Source organism: Haplochromis burtoni, unplaced genomic scaffold, assembly GCF_018398535.1.
Source record: "Haplochromis burtoni strain Fernald_Lab_line unplaced genomic scaffold, NCSU_Asbu1 Contig_258, whole genome shotgun sequence".
In the NCBI taxonomy this organism is placed as follows: Eukaryota; Metazoa; Chordata; class Actinopteri; order Cichliformes; family Cichlidae; genus Haplochromis; species Haplochromis burtoni.
The window spans coordinates 663,014-684,462 of NW_024582619.1; the positions used below are offsets into that span (position 1 = coordinate 663,014).

Genomic DNA, 21,449 nt, shown 5'->3' on the forward strand with positions numbered 1-21,449 from the left:
CCTGGTCCAGCCCTAACTATATGCTTTAGCAAAAAGGAAAGTTTTAAGCCTAATCTTGAAAGTAGAGATAGTGTCTGTCTCCCGAATCCAAACTGGAAGCTGGTTCCACAGAAGAGGGGCCTGAAAACTGAAGGCTCTCCCTCCCATTCTACTTTTAAATACTCTAGGAACAACAAGTAGGCCTGCAGAGCGAGAGCGAAGTGCTCTAATAGGGTGATATGGTACTACAAGGTCATTGAGATAAGATGGGGCCTGATTATTTAAGACCTTGTATGTGAGGAGCAGGATTTTGAATTCAATTCTGGATTTAACAGGAAGCCAATGAAGGGAAGCCAAAACAGGAGAAATATGCTCTCTCTTTCTAGTCCCTGTCAGGACTCTTGCTGCAGCATTTTGGATTAGCTGAAGGCTTTTCAGGGAGTTTTTTGGACATCCTGATAATAATGAATTACAGTAGTCCAGCCTGGAAGTAATAAATGCATGAACTAGCTAAGAAGAACAGTTTCTTAATACACCTTTTTAAATTCATTTAAGTGTCTCGCTAGAACATGGTTTAAAGGGGTAATGCAATATCTTAAGGCAAATTTTGTCAAATTACTTTTTAATTTTAGTTAATTAACCTCAGTCTCCGTAACGCGTGTGCATTTGAATACAAGGCTTTTCATTTCTACGTAATGCTACTTTTAAAAATAGTGTCAAGAAAACTCTCTACAGGTGTAGAGCAGCAACAATATTTATAAGAAAAACCCAAAAAGTGAAATACACAAACCAAGAGCAGCTTGAGAGGCTGCCTGGGTGTACGAGGGGAGAAAATACATTTCCTAGAAGTGGATTAAAAATATTAACAGAAAAGATTTTGTTCCCAGTAAAACCACAGAAACCTTTAGCTAACAGTAGTGAAACTCATACAGACTACTATACAGCCAACTACCTTCAGAAAAATACATTTAAAAAAAAAAATTGCTACACAAGGTTATAATAAAACTTTCAGAGTATGTTTATGCTGAAATTAATGATAAATGAATAAAAAAATGAAGGTAGAGTTTATGGTGAACTGCTAATGTCAGTTAAGTTCAGACTGCATAGCTAGCTAACACTAGCAGGCTAAGGCTCAGTGGCTAAATTACATCAACTATGAGCAACACAGGGAAATTTAACAGTAAAGGGTGAAATGGGCTTTCAATTCTGAATGTTAAGATCTTTACAGGGTGGAGAGTATTGATAAAACAAAAAGGAGTTTTGTTTAAGTTTATCAAAAAACAAAACAAGCACGTTTCAGTTGTACGACTTCATCAACGCTACCAAAGTAGACTCATCAGTGAGTTCCAATATTTTGCTAGTAGCAGTAACATAAATGACCAGAGTTACAACAAAAATGACCACACGTATAAGCCACCTTCAACCGGGTGGTACCACTAAATGCTGTAAACCCTTGTGTACCCCGCTGCTGTCACTACCAGCGGTCAGCGGTGAATACTATGGTTAAAGCCACAGATGAAACTTTATTAAAACATAGACAGCTTCTCTTTTTCGGGTAATTAATTAGGTGACTGGATAAGTTGTCTCAAAGATTGTCAGACACTGATCTATGTGCTATGATGTGGAAAATGTTATAAATACATAAATTCATGTTTTAATTGAGAAGTAATTATTTACTTTGTAAGACAAATTTTTGAATATAGTCATTAAAAATGCTTCGAGTACCAAAAAAGAAAAGGTACCGCTGGGTATCGATACCAAATTCCAGGTATCGGCATCAGTTCAATTGTGAACAGTACCAAACCCTAGTAGTGTCACTACCACTTACAAAGCAGTAATGACTGTGCTGCTAAATGGTACAAGATACATTTGGCCATTAGGTCTATACATCACAGAATCATGATTCTTCAGACATGCATGAGAGGGGTTTTTATGCTCCGTACTGGATGTAAGAACACTGCCAGGATTTAACCAAAGACTAGGTTTAAGTACAGGATCTAAGAACTTTTTTAATGAGGCCCCTGGCCTCGAGCTTCCACGTGTAGCTAAAGAATACAAAGCAGCAAGCTGCTATCAAGGCTTTCCTCCTGGCTGCGGTGCACCGAGGGTGGGCAGGAGTTTGGAGATACACAATGAATAAACAGTAAAATCAGGTAGGAGGAAATCCACTGAGATTCAGTGAGGATAACAAACAAATGACCTGTGCACACACACACAGTCACAACATCCAGCAACATTTCTTGAGGGGCGTGTAGCAAGCAGCTTTAAAGAGGGGCTTTCCTGGGCAAACTGAGGTGAAGTACAGCTTTTCCAGTTTTTGCAGCCTCCTGCGGCATTGTGTCTGTGTGTGTCTGTGTCTGCGCGTTTGTGTGATCGGTAAGCACTGGGCCACTTTCCCAGATGAGATTCTGGGCTGGAGGATAATCCTGATGAAAATGTCTTTGCTTGTCCTCTCCCTCTCATTCTCTCCATCCATTCAGCCGGCCGTCCATCCGCAGACAAAGAGTTGGCCTTCATCTTCCTCTCCCACCCTCGTGTTCACGTCTCACCTCCCTCACATTACTGGTGACAGCCTCCTCATTGACGTACGCATCTCTCAACAGCCAAAATGATGTGATGTGATAGCCATGCGTCACCCTTACAAATCTCATTGAATCACTGGACTGCTTTATTTGTTGGTGAATATGAATCATAATCCTCTCCTCCATCTCATATCTGTGGCTCTAATAGCCTTTTTTCTTGTTTGTTTCCAGTCCAGCTAGGGCTGTGCGATATGACCAAAATCTCATATCCCGATATAAGACGTTCCGACAACGATATAAATCACAAAAATGTAACATTTTCTGTAAATTCTGTGAATCTCGGGCAGCTCCACTTGCGTGAGGTGTTTCCAGCTGGGCCTCGTGTACCTGGAGTCGAGTGTTTTAACCGATGCATGAAACTATACATTTTTAGACGTAAGTTGTAACGGCCGGCGTTTTCTTTGTGAGTATTTATTACACGTCGTGCTGCGGGGAAGAGCCTGTTCTAACGTTTGAGTCTAAGGTTGATTTTTTTTAGCACCTGACGGCTCTTTTTTACTTCTCATCCGTAAACACTCTGCATCCTCTTTCACGTGATTCAGTTTATTTTAATAAACAAGCGTCGTTGTTGCTAACAACAACGCATAAAAACAGGCGCTTGTCCGTCTGTAGTGTGGTTATATTAAATATAAGAGAAAGAGAGAACTTTAAGAAATTAATATAACCACTACAGTGACTTTCAAAACGATGAAAAAAAAATATTGCCGTAAACAGTTTATTTTGCGACACCACGCAACAAACAATAGCGTCAAATGAAACGATAGATGTTTTTATATCGTCATCCGATATATATCGTTATATCGAACAGCCCTAAGTCCAGCCTAAAGCCTCATCTGTGGTCACCGCATCCACTTATATGTGACAACTGTGGCGTCATCGCAGCCCTGTGACGATTTGTCAGATTTGCGTCAGAGTGGCTGCGGCCTTCGCCTGAATAGCAGGTGTCGCCACCCACAGAAAATCCTTTTCAACCTCAGTCTGTTGCAGCATCTCGGTTATCTTTATATATTATGAAAATTTGACTTCCTGAATCACTGAGTCGTTAAGTGAATGGCTAATTTGCAAAGTAGATAATGACAAGGCAAGCTACAAACAAAAAGCAAGTGATGAGGAGTATAAAGTCAGAGGTTTCGCCCTGACAGACCTAAGGCATGTTTCGGTTGAATTTACTGTTCATGTACCCATGCTCAAACATTCCAAGTCGTAACTGAGCCTACGTTTTCTATATTTTCCTCTATATAAAATGGTAAGTGGGACTAGTAGGAATGCATACACTGCAGCGCAACGACACATGTAAAGATTGGAAACCCACTCGAAGAATTTTGACACATAATTATTACGTGTGGTTTTCTCTGTAATGCAAATGTGCACATATGCATATTTGACCTGCATGACATTAGGGAACAAAAGTGACCCCAAGGGTCAAAATAAAGTCACTGAAATGATGAAACAGTGTTTGCACACAAAGTGAGTTTTTCACCTAAATACACAGATGTCGTTTAATCTGCAAAACCACCAAAACTGTGCTCACCCAGCAGAGAACTCGATACTTTATCTCAACTTCCTCTTTTTTGTTCTGGATAGGCAAATGCAAACCATCTGGGTCCACAGCACTGGCAAAACACACAGAGACATATCTGCATATTCATTTCTGACCCAGGCATGAACTGTGCGTCATTTCCAGCTGGCATACAACTGACACCCACCCCCATAAAACGAGTGGCAGTGGTACATTCCGACACTGCAGCCTTAATAAACACACATGCCAGGCTGAGGGCAGGTCAGGACCATTTCCTCACCTAGGTGGGTCTCCTGTCTCTACAGCGTAGACGTGGCTGTACGGTGACACTAAGGTGACCGAGCATGGAAGAGGGTAGGGGAAAAAACAAAAAAAACAAACAAGAAAAACAGAGGGCGAGAAGTAGGTGAGAGAGAAAATGGGGCGATGAAAAAATAAAAAAAGGAAGCGATACATGCTCAGGGACAAACAACTTCTATTTTGGCCTGCCGTGTGTGTGTGTGCAAGAGGAGGGGTGAAGACATGAGGGGAGAAAGTGCCTTTTTTTAGAACGGGGGAGTACCAACCAAACAGTGTGAGGGAAGGGACAGACAGGGGAGAGAGGGAGAGCAAGCAAGAGAAGGGAAATGTTGCTCCTTTGATGGTCAGTACCATCCGTGACAAGGAGCAGCGGTACGAGGATTGCTCTTCATACACCCACACATACAGCCCAGCCGCACTCAAGTTTGACCTGCCAGAGCAGAAATCCATATTTAATCATCACAACAAGCACCCTAAAGACCCTGCCTGGGAGACAGAGTGTGTGTGTGTCTGTGTGTGCGCTTTTGAAGGAGGATTTATTAACTAGAACCAGCACTGTATTATAAGTCTGAGCTTTAAAATACAGCATGAATAATATCTCAGACTCCGTGAGAGATGCCCGTTGGTACAATATTGATTAACACACTTGAGAAGAACAAGTTGTTTTTTTTAATTAATCCGAAGATTTGTTCAGGACGAAAGCACCTTCAGCTTCTCGTAAAACTATTTGCATCGGAAATGAGTCCGACAGCAATCTTTATAGGCTAGCAGATGTCACAAGACAAAGACTGCTGAATGCTGCTGTAAGCCAAAGCAAACAAAGGCAGAGTAAGCGCACATACGACAGCCAGCAATAGTCGGGTCTCGGTAAACACAAAGCTCAGAAGGCTGATAAGTCAAGCCTTCAAATTTTCATAACCGGTGAGCAAGACTCATATATGCTTGAGAGACCTTTGTACATACATACAACATATCATTATGATATTTTGTGTGGTAACATTGTATCGATACAGGGACACCAAATATCACTATTAATGATAACAAGAGGGCTCGTTTTACCTGCTAGGAAGCAACCTGTCTGCAAACAGTTGCATTCTTATTTGGACTGATTGCAATCACTCTCAGAGAGATGGTCCAGTGTTTGCAAATAATCCACTAAATTGTAAACACAGATTGCCAACATGTTGCCATCAGTGTGAATGAGTCTGTCAATGAGCACAAGTTGGACTCTACTTAACTGTCTGCATGCTGGTTGTATTCTGGTTATATTTCTATTAGTGCTGTCAGCGTTAATCTCGTTAAAGTCAAGTTAACACCATAACCGCATTAACACGGCAAATCTCAGTTAGCGAGTTACTGCAGATTGCCCCGTGCGTGGGGTTGCATGGCGCCACAAAGTTTAACTTTGTGGACAATCTGTAGTTGGAAAAAAGCTGATAAATTGTAATATGTTTTGCAATACACAGTATAATCACAGATTATTAAAAACTGCAATAATATCGTGAAGTATGTAACAATTGTGGGGTGTCTAATCTAATGAACTGGAAAAGAAAGACTTGCAGAGCCTGCAAAGCATTTGATGAACTCTAAATAACCCAAGTGATCAAAAATCATCTGACAATACATAAAAAAAACTTTTGTAAAATGACAACTAAAGCAAACTAAGGCTGTGTGTGAACGTCCCATCCTGCACTCGCTATCATGAACCTATCACCATCAGGAAACACTGCCTTCTCTATACGAGGTGTGAAAGTTACCACATTAACACTTGCTCGTCACTTTCAGCACAGCAAATTTACTGCACGCGTAAATTAACAGTGGCACGCAAAACAACCACCGCGTGTCTTTCGTGGCGAGTGACCTCTTTTTCTAGTTTGCAATGAGATTAAAACAGACACACTGTGGGGGATCCAGAGAGAATTACTAATATAAAAGTGACCACTGAAAGAAGGCCGCGCGACAGGCCTACATCAGGGATGGCAAACTCGTTTGACATTGTGGGCCACACACAGCCCACTTTGATCTTAAGTGGGTCAGATGAGTGAAAACGCTTCCTTCTGTTATTGTAAAGATGTTTAGCTACTCAATGAGTCCCTAAGATAACATTAAAGAAGAAAAATAGAGGTGCGATTTCAGCAGCGCATCTCACTTTTTCTACATGACAAATGCAGAAAATTACAGCAGTAGTTCTGGCAGCTCAGCGCCCAGATTGTCCTGTATTTATGAAACAAAGTTTTTAGTGATTCATCAACAGACGGTGAAAAAACAGAATCCTCTGCGTCATTTAAATGTCACGTTGCTGCTTGTTGCCCATTATTTATTTCCTGTCAGTGTGCATTAACGGCCACGGTGCAGCTCTTTATCAACAGGAAACGCTGTAAAACGGATTCAAATGCAGCAAAAACTCCACAAATTTAAAACCGCCGGTGTTTTTATTTAATAGACCTGGCCTCGATCACTCACACACACACACACACACACACACACGATAGCTTTTCAGCTCTCAGCATAGAACACCAGAGCGCCACCTTTCACTTGTTGAGCTGCGAGATGTTATTTTTATCAGCGCAGCTCATCGCGTGACAGTGGCGGGAAAACTCTGTAGCTGTTCGTTCATCCAGGCATCAAACACTCCCCGACCGTCTAATGAGGACTGGGAACACTCAAGCCTAAGGCGAGGTGGGGGGGTGCACCTTCCCACTTCCCCCAAATACCCCTTCCCGAGTGCTGTCTTTAAACACTTGATCCTGCAGCACATGTGGGCAGAAGGGGCTGATCGTGATGCAGGTATGTGCAGGAGATCTGGATTAGATTACACTGGATAAACACATGAGAGGGATTCCAAATCAGCGCTCTCCTTTTTTATCCACGTTTCATGCAATGCTCAGTCTTTTCTAGGGCAGGGTCTGTATGCACACGGCGTGAAATAAGATGTCAAACAAGGAAAGAGATGTATGTGTTTGTCAGACTGACTCTCCAGGAATAGTGGGAGCACAGCCAGCAGGCCCAGCCCAGTGAGTGAGTGTGTGCGTTTGTCTACAGATGCCAGATCAGAGGTGGAACACAGCTCAATTCCCCCAGCAGCAGCAGAGGCAAGCTGTGCACGTAACCTGCTAGTGGGGTGAGCTCAGTACGATCTTCACATCCTGGAAGCTGGGACGACTCCAGCTTGTGCACAGCACAGATTACAGCCATGGCGGTAATGATGCAACATAGATATTGTATGATCCAGGTACATTTACACTGATTATTTTGAAGCTTTTCCTGCTGTGTTGCTGAGTCGTTTACCCCCTGGCTGGAGGAGACAATGGCTTCTAACTGCTTTAGTGCTTGCCCTGTGCCTCAGCACTGAAAACAACGCACTCACAACAAACGGAATAAAGATCATGTTAGCAGTAACTGCTGGGACCAACGTGGCCTCCAGGATAATTCGGCTTCCCTCAGCTCCAGTTTCATCAGCAGCACTCCTCAGTGTGGAGGTGAGCTAGAGTTACTCTAAGCAGGAGCCAGTCATCCTTTACATTCCCTTCAACATCGTTCTCCATTTTAAACCCGCTCAGCAGGAAACTTGCTTCCCCCAAACGAGTGATGGCGACCGGGATCCATTCATCCAGCAGCTGCTGAACCGGGCTACAACTGTTCCACTTCAGGAGCGTGCAGAAAATGTGGCACGGGCTAAAACTGCATGCTCCAGAAGCAGAACTAGTTTCAGTTGCAACACTTTTTGGTTACCACTTTTGACACTTCTCACTTCATCCCTCACTGCACATGCACGTGTTTCTCAAAGATCCCTTCAAGACCCGTTTCAGATCACTTTGAAAACAGCTCTGCTTAAACGGCGCAACATTCTGGACCCCGGTCCACCTTGCAGGCCGCTTTAAAAAGGGGCCCCGAGGAGGCATTCACACAAACATTTTTCAGGCTTCTTACCTCAACCCGCTCTGTGCCCTCACACACGGTCACGCTGAACTGTGAATTTGTCACTTTTTGCTTTCACTTCTTAGGCTGAAACCCAAGAAAGCGGAACTTTTCAAGCAATCTGTGAAAAAAAAAAAAACAAGAGGTCGAAGCAGCTGCATGTGCAGCCAGCTGTTGGGCATCAGGAAGTGACGATGGTGGCGGCGAGTTAGCGCATGAACAGAGCTGGCAGCAGGCAGCTGGCCTGCTTCATGCTGAGTGCTAATCAAAGCTCTGTTAGCTTTGTGAGCTACTGATTGCCACTAACATGATCACACCTGTTGGGCACACCCACTACCCTCAGCTAAAGCAACACATGCAGGTGGCTCCACCCTAATTCTGAAAATAGTATTCCTTTGTGTGTGTTTTGTGGGTTGTTGCACTACCCGTGTTTACATCCACTGTACTGCAATACTAGAAAGCCAATCCTAGTGAATAAAAGTCAGCAAGCTCTTGCTTTGTTTGGGATTTTCCTTCGTTCATGCAAATCTGTCTTCACTGCCCTTTTGCTGTCCTTCAGTGGCGTTCGCACACTGCAGGATATCAGATGTCCGCCTCCATCTGCTTATAACAACAAGACTGGTTTGTGGCCGTTTCCTGCACACATTCTCGCTTTTTAAAAAAAATTCTTATTACAAATTTCAGCGCATTTGACTCAAGAAGCAACGGAGAGGCTGCCGTTTCCTTCTGAGATTCGAGAGCGTCAAAATCCTTCTCGAACTTGATCTGCAGTCAATGCAATATTATCATTACAAGGCATTTGACTCTTGGGCGAGTTGGCACTAACAGCTGATTTCCTAACAAAAAAAGGAAGAACAAAGAAGAAAAGAAAAGGGAGAGCCTGCGAAACAGGATGTAGTGCAACAGGAAAAAGGCTGCTGATCTGGGCGCGTGAACCCAGATCACCCCTGGCAATTTTAACTGACAGCCTCTCTGTGTGCCAGCAAAGCCATTTGTTTCGGCCTTGCAACCTGAGTCGCAGGCTGGGGGTGGTGGCGGGAAGATAGAGGGCACGCATTAATGAAAAAACTGTATGAGAGGAGAAAAGGATGAAAGAATGCATGCTGATTGAACTACAGAGAAGAGGTTTTGTGTGTACTATAACCTAAAATTTGATCACGTTTTGAAAAAGCTTCAGCATTCCTCGTATTAGAAACCGGGCGGATGATGGGACCAGCAGCGAAGTTTGTTTTCTGCTGCCGCTGGGAAAAACAGACAGAGGACAAATCATCTGTCGGTCTGCGTTTCGCGGCCTTAAACGACAGGTTCAACGCTTATTCGCCTCTTTGTCAGGAGTTAGACAGAAGTCAGGGGTTCCTGCATTTGCAGGGTAAAAAAAACAAAACGTGAGATTTGGCAGATTAGGATTTTCCCGTAACGGTCGCGGCACGCTTCACGTTTTCGACTCCCTTATCCGAGGTTTCCTCTCTCTCATACGTGCCAGTAAAGCAGACCTGAAGAGAAACTGACAGCGTATGAGCGACAGCGGGTGAAATCTCTTGAGTGTGCTCTTAATCAAATCTGGCAAATGATGCGAGCTTCAGCTGTGGGGCTCAGGTGGATCTGCCGAGTCCAGGCAGTTTTTAAGGGCCCCCCTCTCTCCAACCAGGCCTACCGAGTACCATTCCCTCATCCTCACTAGTCATCCAGTGCCTCCGTTCGCTCCCTGTCTTGCTCGCTGCACGTCTTCATTCTGACTGCAGTGTGTTTCAAACCCTTTCAGTTTGTGCTCCTCCTCCTGCAAACACTACCACCGTTACCACACACACACACACCTCACAGACTCTTGCACGAGGCCCTGTCTCACAGCATCAGCATCAACTGTGAAGTTAAAAGGCCAGCATTCCCGTGAGAGACGGTCTTTGTTGATGCTGCTGTTTGAAACGTGGGGCTGGGGGATGTTTGTTAGGACATCGGTGGACCACTTAAACGCACGTCGTGATAACTGCAGACAACCGCAGCAGCAGAAATCCTTCTGTAAGCTGTAAGCATGGTGAGAAACTTCCTGCTGCCCTCTAGCTCAAATTCATTTCCTGCCTGCTCTCTTTACACCCTGCCAGGTACTGATCTGGTACCAAACAGCTGCCAGGAAAAGTCGAAGTGTTAGCCCACTATCTCCCTGTGGATTCAACTCAGACCTGCTTAGACCAACTTAGAACTTCTCAAATTTGTGTCGTTACTAAACAGACATTGTAAAAAAGAAAGCGCCCAAAAGAAGCATCTTTATCCTCGGAGAACTGAATGAGCGCGCTCATCACTGACGCACCGCTTCGTGTAGTCACACCTGGGATCTGCCAGGTAGTGCAGTCTGCTATTGTTGCACCACAGAGCCTCTCTAATGGAGCTACAGCCGATTAATTGTTATGCTCCAGAGTAACGACTGACGTATTGAAACAAGAAGAGGTTTACTGTTTTCTTTCCACAGAACTCTAATAGTCAAAACCTTCGATCAAGCTCACGCAAAGCCTGCTCAATGGTGGATCGGCTTATTCAACCCCGTAGTACTCGCACCCCCACCGCAGCAGGGTTGGATATCCCAAAGCACCAGTCAGGGAGCAGCAGACTCACTCCTGTGGGAAATTAGAAAAGAATTCAGCTAGCAGAGGTTGTGTTCTGGTTTTGGTTTCACTTTGACGAGACATGGAAAGTAGAGTTATTCAGTGAAGGCCTCAGCTGTCGCAAACAGAAGTCAGCTGCTTGGAAAAGGATGATTCAGACCTCTAAGGTCATGTGCTGGGAGAACTTTACGCTGAGCTGTGAGCAGCGGTGACAAGACTCACGGCTTCCATCGTTTCAGGTGTTTGAAACGGCTGAAATTAGCCTCTACGGAGGTTCTGCTCTCATTCTTCCTGTTAAGAGGAGTTCTTCTGTTGCCAGCTGATTGCCACTTGGTTCCTTCCGTAATGCTGCCCGATCTTTACCTCACAATTTAGACAGCCTGAAGAAGAGTACTGTTGGGAATCTAATGGATGTATCTTAATGAGAATCAAATGCCAAAACCTTAAAGTTCCAGTGCACCGTCAACCCACTGAGTGACGTGAAACATGAGCACGATTAGCCTCAGCTTTAGTCTTTAGCATCTTGTATCGCTGCTTCTTTGAGGCTGATACATCTCTGCACATATTTCGCATCTCCTTCCAGTGCCCAGAATGGCCAGCAGACTAGCCTGTCATGGTGCTTGAACATCAAGTCTAACATACACAGGACAAAACATTTCCAATGAACCCAGTAAGGAACAATCATGTCTACACATCTGCTCCTGTCTTCTTCTGTTTTCAGCAACTTCCACAACCTGACTCGGGCACAAACACACCTTCTTACATTGCAGTCTTATACCCTGGGCTCAGTGCAATGGCAGGGGTCTTCTACACGTCACAACCCGCCCCTGCCCACCCCACCCCTGCACACTCCCCGCCCAACCTCCACATCCCGGAATCAACATAAAGGGAAAAGACAACAGGAAAGAAAAAAAAAAAGAGTGGAGCATCTCTTACCCATCTGTGCCTGTGATGTCTTTCAGAGGGTCATGGTGGATGAGAGCCCTGCTGATCGGAGTCGAGCCTGTCGGTTGCACTGCAGAAGCCACTATGCCATCGCATCGGTGATGCTGGAGACTGGCTGATAACTGGGGCCGGGGTCTCTCTCTCTCACTCTGCTGAAGGCGGGTTACTGTGCGGTTATCTCGCCTTCGCTGTTTTTGTTTTTTTCCTTTATCCGCCGGATCGGATGTGCAGATAATCGTCCCAAGCTGGACCCGACTGGGGGTGGGCGGGGGGATCCTATGGGTGATGGCTCACAGCCTCTTCTCCTAGCTCAGCCCCTGATGCTGCTCCTCCGACAGACACGAGCAGCGGTTCTCCCCACAGATACTCACAGCAGAGGCACGGAAAGCAAAAGCCAAACAGCAATAACGTACAAAAATAGGATGGAGACGGAATGATGCGAAGGGACTCGGGGGTGTCACTAGTGTCGATGGTGCTGGTGGTGCCAGGCGGGAGATAGAGGGGGTGATAGCTGCTTTCTGCCGCGCTGATTGCCGTTTTCCGTCGTGTTTACGAGCCGCTGTCGCCTCCTCCCTCCGTCTCCTCGGTCTCTGTCCACGATGCGTCCCTCTCTCTCCCGTCCTCCGCGACGCCTTTTCCGCTCACAGGAGGAGAAGAACCCCCGCTACTCCTCGGCGTTCACGTATATTCTCATAATCTGCCCTCTATTCCTCTCGATCGGAGCTGCGAAGAGCAGGAGGAGGTGCAGATGAGTGTGCGTGCGTGCGTGTGTGTGTGTGTAGGGGGGGTGGGTGGCGTTGGGGGGAGCAAGTGGAAGAAAACTAAGGGAGCGGAAGGAGGAGCCCCGTGAGGAGAGAGCTCCTCCCCCCGTTATGCTGCTTATCAGCGGGACGGAGGGGGCGCCCATCATGAGATATGAAAAATGAGATATGACCGTGCAGCGGCTGGAACATATAAGACTGTTATTGCTGTGACCTCACCTGTGATCCACGCAGAGCTCGCCTGTAAACGCTGCCTGTATTTAAGACACCCCACCCCCTTTTTTTCTGCAGAACTGCAAGAAAACTGTATGTCCATATAGCAGGGACCCGTGAGGCACACCAGACCCTGTTGCACGGATACAGTGTGAGGAGACACACACACCGACTGCTGTCAGGCAATGTGATGTATGTCCTGAAGGGGGCGCCAGAGAAACAGCAGGTTGTAACTCTGAGCTCACCTCGGGCAATGCTGCCCTTCAGTTAAACGCAAACGGTGCAGCTCTTATATTCGTTCAGTGTTATTGAACTAGGAGCTGGTTATGTGTAAATAGTGGAAAAAGTGGAACACAGGGAATTTTTCTCTCAGTTTTAGTATTTTTTTTAAAGTAATAATATGTGATTTTCAGTCATGAGCGGGTTAAAATGCTGGCCCAGTTCAGTATAATACTATCCATTACACATGTGTTTAGATAGCTGAACGGCCGCTTTGCTGCTATGACAAATCCATATTTGGCTCTTTAGGCACCATTAAGTGCAGAGCTGGATGTAAACCTGCACCTTTCCCAAACAAATCCAACACATATACACTACACTGCCCAGTGTCACCTGCCTTCACACACACACACACACACACACACACACACACACACACACACACACACACACACACATCCCATTTTTAATCCGTAACTATTTCTACTCTGTTTTTTGAATTCCTGCCTTCGCCCTGGCTTGTTTTCTTTTAATTTCTAATTCTACTGCCTTTTATTATAATAATGTTTACTATTAGTAGTAGTAGAAGGAGTAGCAGCAATCTCCCCATTGCTTCCAATTGTCCCTCTTTGTCTCCAAAGTTATTCTATCAGTCTCTTTTGTTGGCTTCCTGTTTTATTTTGGAGGTTACTGTTACTGGTACTTCCTGTCTGGCCCCTGATTCCCTCATTCTTTCCACCTGTTGCTCATTGCATGCACCTGTGTTTCGTGTGTTTAGCATGTGTGCGTGCGTGCATCCTGAATTCCCTTCCCCATGTGTTTGTCGTGCTCTTCCTTTCTTCTGGCTGATCGTTGCCTCTGTGCTCATTCTGCCTGTTTAGATTGCACATTTCTGTTGGTGTTCTTGTTTTTTTTTTCTTCTTTGTTTTGGCAATGTTTAGATATTATGTAGACTTTGTGTATTTTTTTTTTTTTGGGTATATCTATCAGCTACAACAAAGGCTCACTTCTGATTTAGTGTTCTGCGTCCTGTATCTGGGTCCTCTATACGCCACAGCTTGCACATATGCAGACTTCAAAACTTCAAATTTGATGTATGCAGTAAACGAGGAAGAGCTGAAGGCGTGGGACGATGTATTTCTTTTTCTAAAAATCCCTTTAATAATGATGCTTCAGGTCAGATTTAATGTAAGTGTGCTGATTATGTTTCTTTATCCCTTTATGGCAAATGAATTACACTCAGGATATGAGCGTAGGTAGAAGGAGAGAGTGTCTGCTACCATGACTATCAGCAGGCGAACAAATGGAATGTCTAGCATCTGCTGAGAGCTGGAGTGTGCAAACACATTTGTGTATCATTAACATTCTTTTAAATGACACGATTATGTTCTACGCTAGTACGTAACAAAAGCATGTCTATCTGGTTTTGTGATTACTCTGTGACACGCAAGAGAGTCCAGGCAGAAGCTAAAGTTGGTTCATCCTGAGTTATTCTGCACCAAGAAATGACAGATGTAGTCAGAATAAGCACACAAAGTGTGAGTCTGTATCTCCATTGTTATCGTCAGCTACAGTCTTCATAGTTTGTACTTTACTAACATCATGGCTCTGGTACCGAACAAGTGTGGACAAGCGTTGCATGTCGAGCCCCTCCCTTATCCCCACGTCTCTAGTAAGATGCATTACATGCCAAAAAATAAAATAAAAAATTCAGAGAAAGAATTTAAAACTAATAAAAAAATAAAATATCTAAAGTTTCCATTGGTTTAATTAGCTTACCAAAGTAAATCTCAAACAAACACAAATGTTTTTTTGGAGAAAAAGTCAAATTCCTGCATGCACACAGTGTGAAGCGTAAGAGTTAATCTAGCAAAAATGAATGGCTATCTGTAATAAGCTGGTTATTGTTCTAACATGTCTACCAACTTGTGTCCTCCTTGTGCCTGTGGCAAAGGGTGGAGGACTATTCATGCTATTTGTGGCTATGCATGCTTGAATAAACTGGAACAATAAACTGCACCGACCCTTAAAAGGAAACAACCTCCGAGGGGTGAATGTTCCTCTTTGTCACATTGCTTAACTTAACTCAGGGTTTCACTGAAGTCATGCAGTGAGGCCAGGCCCGAAAGCCTCTTGCTTAAAGAAGAAAGAACATCTCTGCTTGTTCTTTTCAAGACTGACAGAAACAGGGGAAGTGATTCCTAATGCACCTAATGTGCACATTACAAGCTCACGTTGCACAAGTTTGTCTCAGTACCCGAGACCGCCATCGCTTCAATGTAGATCTGTAGCCTAAAGACCTTCACATGCCGAGCGCATTTAGAAAGAGTCGTAAATCAGAATGTCAGTGAGGTAGTTTGAGCTGTTGTTATCAGCATTAGCACCAGAGCAGGTAGAGAGCTGATTGACCAGAGAGCAGTGCCTGGTAAAACAGTATTATTTTATGTCTATATAAGTAGCAGTGCGCACTTTGATCTACGAGTCCACTTGTTGCCAGTCACTGCCAGATTGCAGTGATCTGATTGGTCAGAACTTTTTATTTGCATGTGAAAAATTGGAAACGTTTACTCAGTGGGTGTAAACGGCTGCATTAACAACAGGTGAGTCAGAAAAATATTTTGAACCTATGAATTTTCTCATGAATCTTACACGTTCGGTGTGTAGATGCCATCGAAGCCGTGAGTTACAATAATAAGAGGCTCAATGAGTTGATCACGCAAACGTTTTTATACAAACCGATGCTGTCAAGCATCAGAAGCTGCCCTCTGGTTTCTACTTCATGTGGATAAACAAAGCCCGCTGTCCTTCACAAATTTAGTCCAGGGTTTTTGAAAGGAACACCTGAGAGATCTAAAGTCAGCTAGTATTTCATCCTTTGTACATCTGCCTGGCGCTAGCAGGTGTAACAAAGGATTTACATATCTCCCCAACTTTGTGTGACTTCACCCGTTTCCATTTTAGTTTCAGGTTACACTTGAGTCCCTTTTTCTGAGACTCGGGTCTCGAGGGAGCTCAAGGAGTCTAGATGCTCATTATTTGGCAGCTGTGATATGGTTCAGATTTTAAATAGCCTGTGATCCATTGCTTTTTAACAAGTGTCTGTATCAGTAAGCCAGTGAAGTTGGCAACATCTCTGCTTATTAGTGATACAGTAAATACAGCTGGATGCTAAGCCCCCTAGAGCGTAACATCCCTCAGAACAGCCTGAGATCTTCAACCTCAAAGCCTCACTTTGTTCGCCCTCTGAGCAATCAGCAGCCACTGTGGGGTGGGGGGAGGGGGGTTAGAGACCTACACTGTGTCTGCACTTTAAATATTGATATCAGCCTGTCAGCAGTCTGAGTGCGACACTTTTTTTTTTTATGGCTCACACCAGAAGTCTGTCCTGTCTCACGAAGCAGGATTATGAAGATGCTTTTAATGATAGCTAGAGCCAAAGCAGATCTGACACATACTGTCACTCTGCTGTCGGGGTCATAGCTTCTGTTAAAGTACCCAAAGCTACACCCTCTGATTCATCTGGGTCAATCATGGGTACGTTGGCTGATTTCAGGGATTATTTTATGCTCACTGCACTAAAACTGTCTCTGGAAAAACATATATATGTCTTGACCCTTGTGCCTTACCTTGTAACATCAGCAAAACTGTGTTAACCTGGTTACTTTCTGCAAGTCGCTGGAAAAACTGGTATGGTTAGTGTTAGGCTCTGTTTTAAGCCATGAATGAAACAAGTGTTTTCAGGAACTATAAGATGTTATCTTTTGGCCTTATAGTTGTTAATAATTCCTTTCAGCTTTCCGAAAATAAGTGAGAAGTGTGAACCAAACCAGGTCACTGCTATCCTGGTCGATGTTAGGAAGTTCTGCATGTAACAGAACGCGTTCAGGGCTCTAACATGAGCACAGGAGAAACACCAGCGTGCCTTTCCAGAGGAAAATCTACCGGGTGAACCAGATAGTCATTTAATCTCCATCTCAACACAATCACACCTTTATACCAGCAGATTTAAACGGTTCATGAAACTGGAACAAAACAGTCTCTGTAAATATAGAAAAGCTAGAAAAGCCTCAGTTTAAAAGAAACGGGACAAACAAAGATCTAGTTCTCAACACGCATCTCATTTTCACAGAAGTTTCCTAGAATGTCTGCACCCAAGGCAACACACACAGGATAAAATATTCAGCAAAAGACTCTTCTCAGATGACACCTTTGTTCCAAGTTTTCCTTGGATACAATTTTAGGGCGACAGGAATCTGGATATGGAGACAGAGCGAGAGCACTGGACTTTCCAGACGGATATAGTGTGTAAACCAAATACAAGGGAAAGATCAATGCTTTATGAGACAGGAAGAGAAGCATTTAATTGCTTCTGTTTTTTTTTTCATGGAGCCGGGGTGTGGTTAGGGTCCTGTAAAACCTGGAAGTCAGTCATCTGTAGGTGGATTTGTAATGTGTTCAATGTGTAGGAGATTACTGCTGACTGGGAAACGCTTCCTGCGCTTGCTTATCACTATTGCTCGGGGCTGTTTGATTACGAGGGAAACGTTACGAGTGGGGAGACAAAAGGGTGGAAAGAGAAACTGAGGACTAATTTCTGCTCCTCCATACTTCCAGTGACTTTTCCCCCTTTGTGTTCATCAGCACACTCTGAACGAGCAGGTTTTGCTGTGTCGTTTACTCTGAGAGACAAAAGTGTCAGACTTCATTACAGCACACAGGAAGCATTTCAAAACGCTTGACAGAATAAAAACCACAGGACTTTCTCACGCTATCAAAATAGTGGCAGACGTGCTGTCACGGCTGCATCTTTTTAAACACACGGACTAACAGCTCTCCGCTTTTCCTCCACATAGATATTTCAGTTTGCGGCATTTTTAAATATTAAAGTGGTGCATGTTTACCTTTCCCAGTTTTCTCCTGCCTCTCGCAGCCACAGTCAGCGGTCCAGGATCAGGTAGACAGCGTCCTGTCTGTTGTGCTCTTTTTTTTTTTTTTTTCCAGGCAGGTAATGAGCTCTTCCATTAAAGGTGAGAAGTATCAGGTGAGCGTGGGCTGAACAAACACAGCATTCTGCAATCTCCTTGGTCACAAAGTACAGCAAATATTACACTCCAGTGGTTTTGCTGACGCCCTAAACACACCCACGTGGTGATGGTCTATCAAGTCACTGTTTAACACCATGCCTGAGAATGTTAACAAAACCTGAGGACACGGTATGATGAGCTGTGGTGACAGTTACTGCTCTTCTATTTTTTTTTAAATGCTGAATTACAGAAAGAAGAGGGTTGAAAACATATTTGATCTACTGCACAATGGTTAATGGTTATCAACCGACTCACACTATAACCAGGGTTTGCCTCTTAACTTCATTTAATTTTACAGTACTCTGTTTTTGAACAGATGGGGTAGCCTGACCTCATTTTTATCTGTAGTTAAATCAACGTTAAGCTACTGCTGCAGGAATCATAAAAACAACAACACAAAAATAACACAAAACTATCGATTGTCACGTATTTTGACTCAAAATCATGTCAACACCTTGTTTTTTTTGCAGCACTTTTGACTGACTTTTATCAGATGATCTTGAAAAGGTTTGTTTTTAAGATAACGGCGTAAGCACTGCACATATCTTTACGTCGAATTGCTGAGATTACTTGAAGTAAAACTTGTATGCAGACACCTGTTCACACTGACAGTTTAAAAAGAATAAACCTCCAAAAACTCTGTATGTAAAGGATGGAGGGAAAAATGGAGCCAGTGCAGAAATGACTGACTTGCCTACCTTACCTCATAAAAAGGGAGTCAAAGGCTTGTTTTACCATAAATGTCTATAAAACCTTTTTCTTTATTATCCAGAGGAATCGCCTCCCTCTTGGTATAAAAACGAATGCAGACTAAAGTTATTTCCTCACTGGCTCCACTTTTTACACACAGAGCTTTCAATAGAAACAAGGTGTTGACAATGATGAATCATGGCTCAATGTTCTTCAAGTTTTTCCTGTTTTTTGTGACCTGCTGCTTCATAGTTTAAAGTTGATTTAACTACAGATTAAAACGAGGTCCGGTTACACCATCTGTTCATGTACATCTGTGTTTTAACACGTTATGCGTTTCCTTAATAAGGTTTCTGTGCCTTTAAAAGCATTTTTATAAACTTTAATAGAATTCAGCTTTGAAACATCGATTTCTCTTCGCTTTCTTAAGCGCCCCCACATTCGGCTGCTCTCTGGCTTTAATGTTGCTACACAAGCATAATTAGGTTCTTAGTCAATCACATGATTGGGTATAAAAAGAGCATCTAAGAGAAGGACAGTTTCTCAGAAGTAAAGATGGGAAGAGGTTCACCTCTGTTCAAAACTCTCTACAAAGGGTGGAACATATTTCTTCTGCAAGTGAAGACACTGAATATCATCTGCAATACATAATATCATCAAAAGATTCACAGAATGTGGAGAAATCTCTGTGAAAGAGACAAATAGTGCCAAAATACGATCTCTGCTTGTGATCTTTGTAAAAACAGGCATTATTCTGTGACAAAGTTTGTGGTGCCACCCAGAAATGCAGGTTAAAGCTCTGTGATGCAAAGAAGAAGCCCTATGTTAATACGATGCAGTAACCCCGCTGTCTCCTCTGGGCCAAAGCTCATCTAAAATGGACTGAAGCAAAGGGGAAAACTCTCCTACTCCTGGTAACTTGGAAATTGGGCTTGTTATCCGAGGTCAGTTCTGAAACGCTTCCATCAGCTTGTATATCTGGAAAGGCACCATCATTGCTGAAAGGCATAAACAGGTTTTAGAGCAACATTTGCTCCCATCCAGATGATGTCTCTTATAGGGTGGGCCTTGTGAAGTCTTAAGCAAGACAATAACAAAACCACATGCTGCATCTCACATAAAAGCATGGCTTTGGAGTAGAAGAGTCCTGGGGTTAACTTTCAACAATTTGGCCCACCATCAAATGAAAAATTTGACAAATTTGTTTTATTATAGTCGACAATTAATAAAACATGGGTGTATGAGACCCTGCTACTGTCACCCCAAGACTCACAGGTACAGCTGGGTTAAGACCTAGACATTAGAAACTCGACAACAAGGAGCTAACCTTGGGTCACTAAAGCAGACAAATATTGCTTATATATGCTGAGAAAAAAGTGGATGAATTATTTCAGAAAGGAACAGCTGTCATCCTCCAAGGCCACACATGCCTACATCTGGCTCATCCTGCAACCGCATCAAACAACACAGTCGGTCATATTTTACACGACACAGCACGTTGCTTCTTCAGCAAAGCAGCGGCAGCAAAAGGGACACAGTATGCACTGTGATGTGGGTCTGACATTCAAAAAATAAAAAATAAAAATGGTTGATTGTATAGTAAAGTAGCAAAATGCCAATAACACTCATGGCATGAAATGAAGAATGAAGCTCGTCCAGAGTCCGAAAGTCCACACGAGGAATCTATTGAGATCCACAAAGAAACTGAAATTTGTTTGGATTACATTCGCTGAGCTAATTGTGATTGAAGATTGAAGAAAAACAAGAGCCAAGAAGAGGAAAATTATTCAGAAAAAGCATGCAAGTTTTTTTTCCCCACCAAAGATATCAGCATGCACTCCTCCGGCGAAGAAAATCAATAACTTTATTAGCATTAACAAATTAAAATGTGCAAGTACAGGGAGTGTAAGAATCATCTGGAAGACAAAGCAAGAGTTTTAAAGGTTGGCTGCAAAGTAATCAATGTACATAATCAATATATGTCTGTGGTTTGATTCATAATTTTAAGTGGTGAATCAGGAAAGCTTGTTTTCTAATCTATAACGGCGTGTAAAAACCTGCGGACCAGAAGGTTGTGTTACAGGAATTTGACATGTGACCATTAGTCAGATATGAATTCATGAAGTGGGTCTTTGTTGTAACCTTATACATAAATTTAGAAAAACATTTTTTCAGAGATATATGATAGGAAGAAGAAATGGCCACTTCATTAGGTGCACCTCACTGGTGCCTTCAGAACTGCCTCGGTTCTTGGAAACAGTCTTGGAAACATCTCTTAGAGACTTTCATCCATATTGACATGATAGGATCACACAGTTGCTGCAGATGTGAATCTCCTGTTCCATCCCATCGGTGCTCTGTTGTACTGGGATATGGTGATTGTGGAGGTCATTTGAGCACAGTGAACTCAGCATCATGTTTAAGAAACCACTCAGAGATGATTTGAGCTTTGTGACAACGGTGTGTTATCCTGCTGAAAGCAGCCATCAGAAGATGGTCAGTAGCAACACTCAGATAGGCTGAGTGAGGCAGATTGATGCTATGTAATTGCCACCGGGTTGTGGTCTTCAGCTGTTGTAAAAAGTGGTCATTTGAGTTACTGTTCCTTCCTCTCTAGCTATTCTCCTCTGACCTCTGCCATC

At 43.5% G+C, this 21,449-nt stretch overlaps 1 protein-coding gene across 8 annotated transcripts in view; it reads right to left on the minus strand.

Moving 5' to 3' along the window:
- Nucleotides 1-18,103, minus strand: part of mgat3b (beta-1,4-mannosyl-glycoprotein 4-beta-N-acetylglucosaminyltransferase b) — a 54,330-nt gene extending 36,227 nt beyond the window's left edge. Inside the window, exon 1 of one of the 8 annotated variants that reach the window (XM_042227411.1) lies at nucleotides 17,935-18,103. The gene's annotated coding sequence lies outside the window, so the exon portion shown is untranslated. Of the gene's footprint in view, nucleotides 1-8,310; nucleotides 8,416-11,831; nucleotides 11,940-17,934 lie in introns of those variants that run through there. The other 7 variants (XM_005939428.3, XM_042227409.1, XM_014339121.2 and 4 more) reach the window with 7 other exon arrangements.
- Between the last annotated feature and the right edge of the window lie 3,346 nt (nucleotides 18,104-21,449).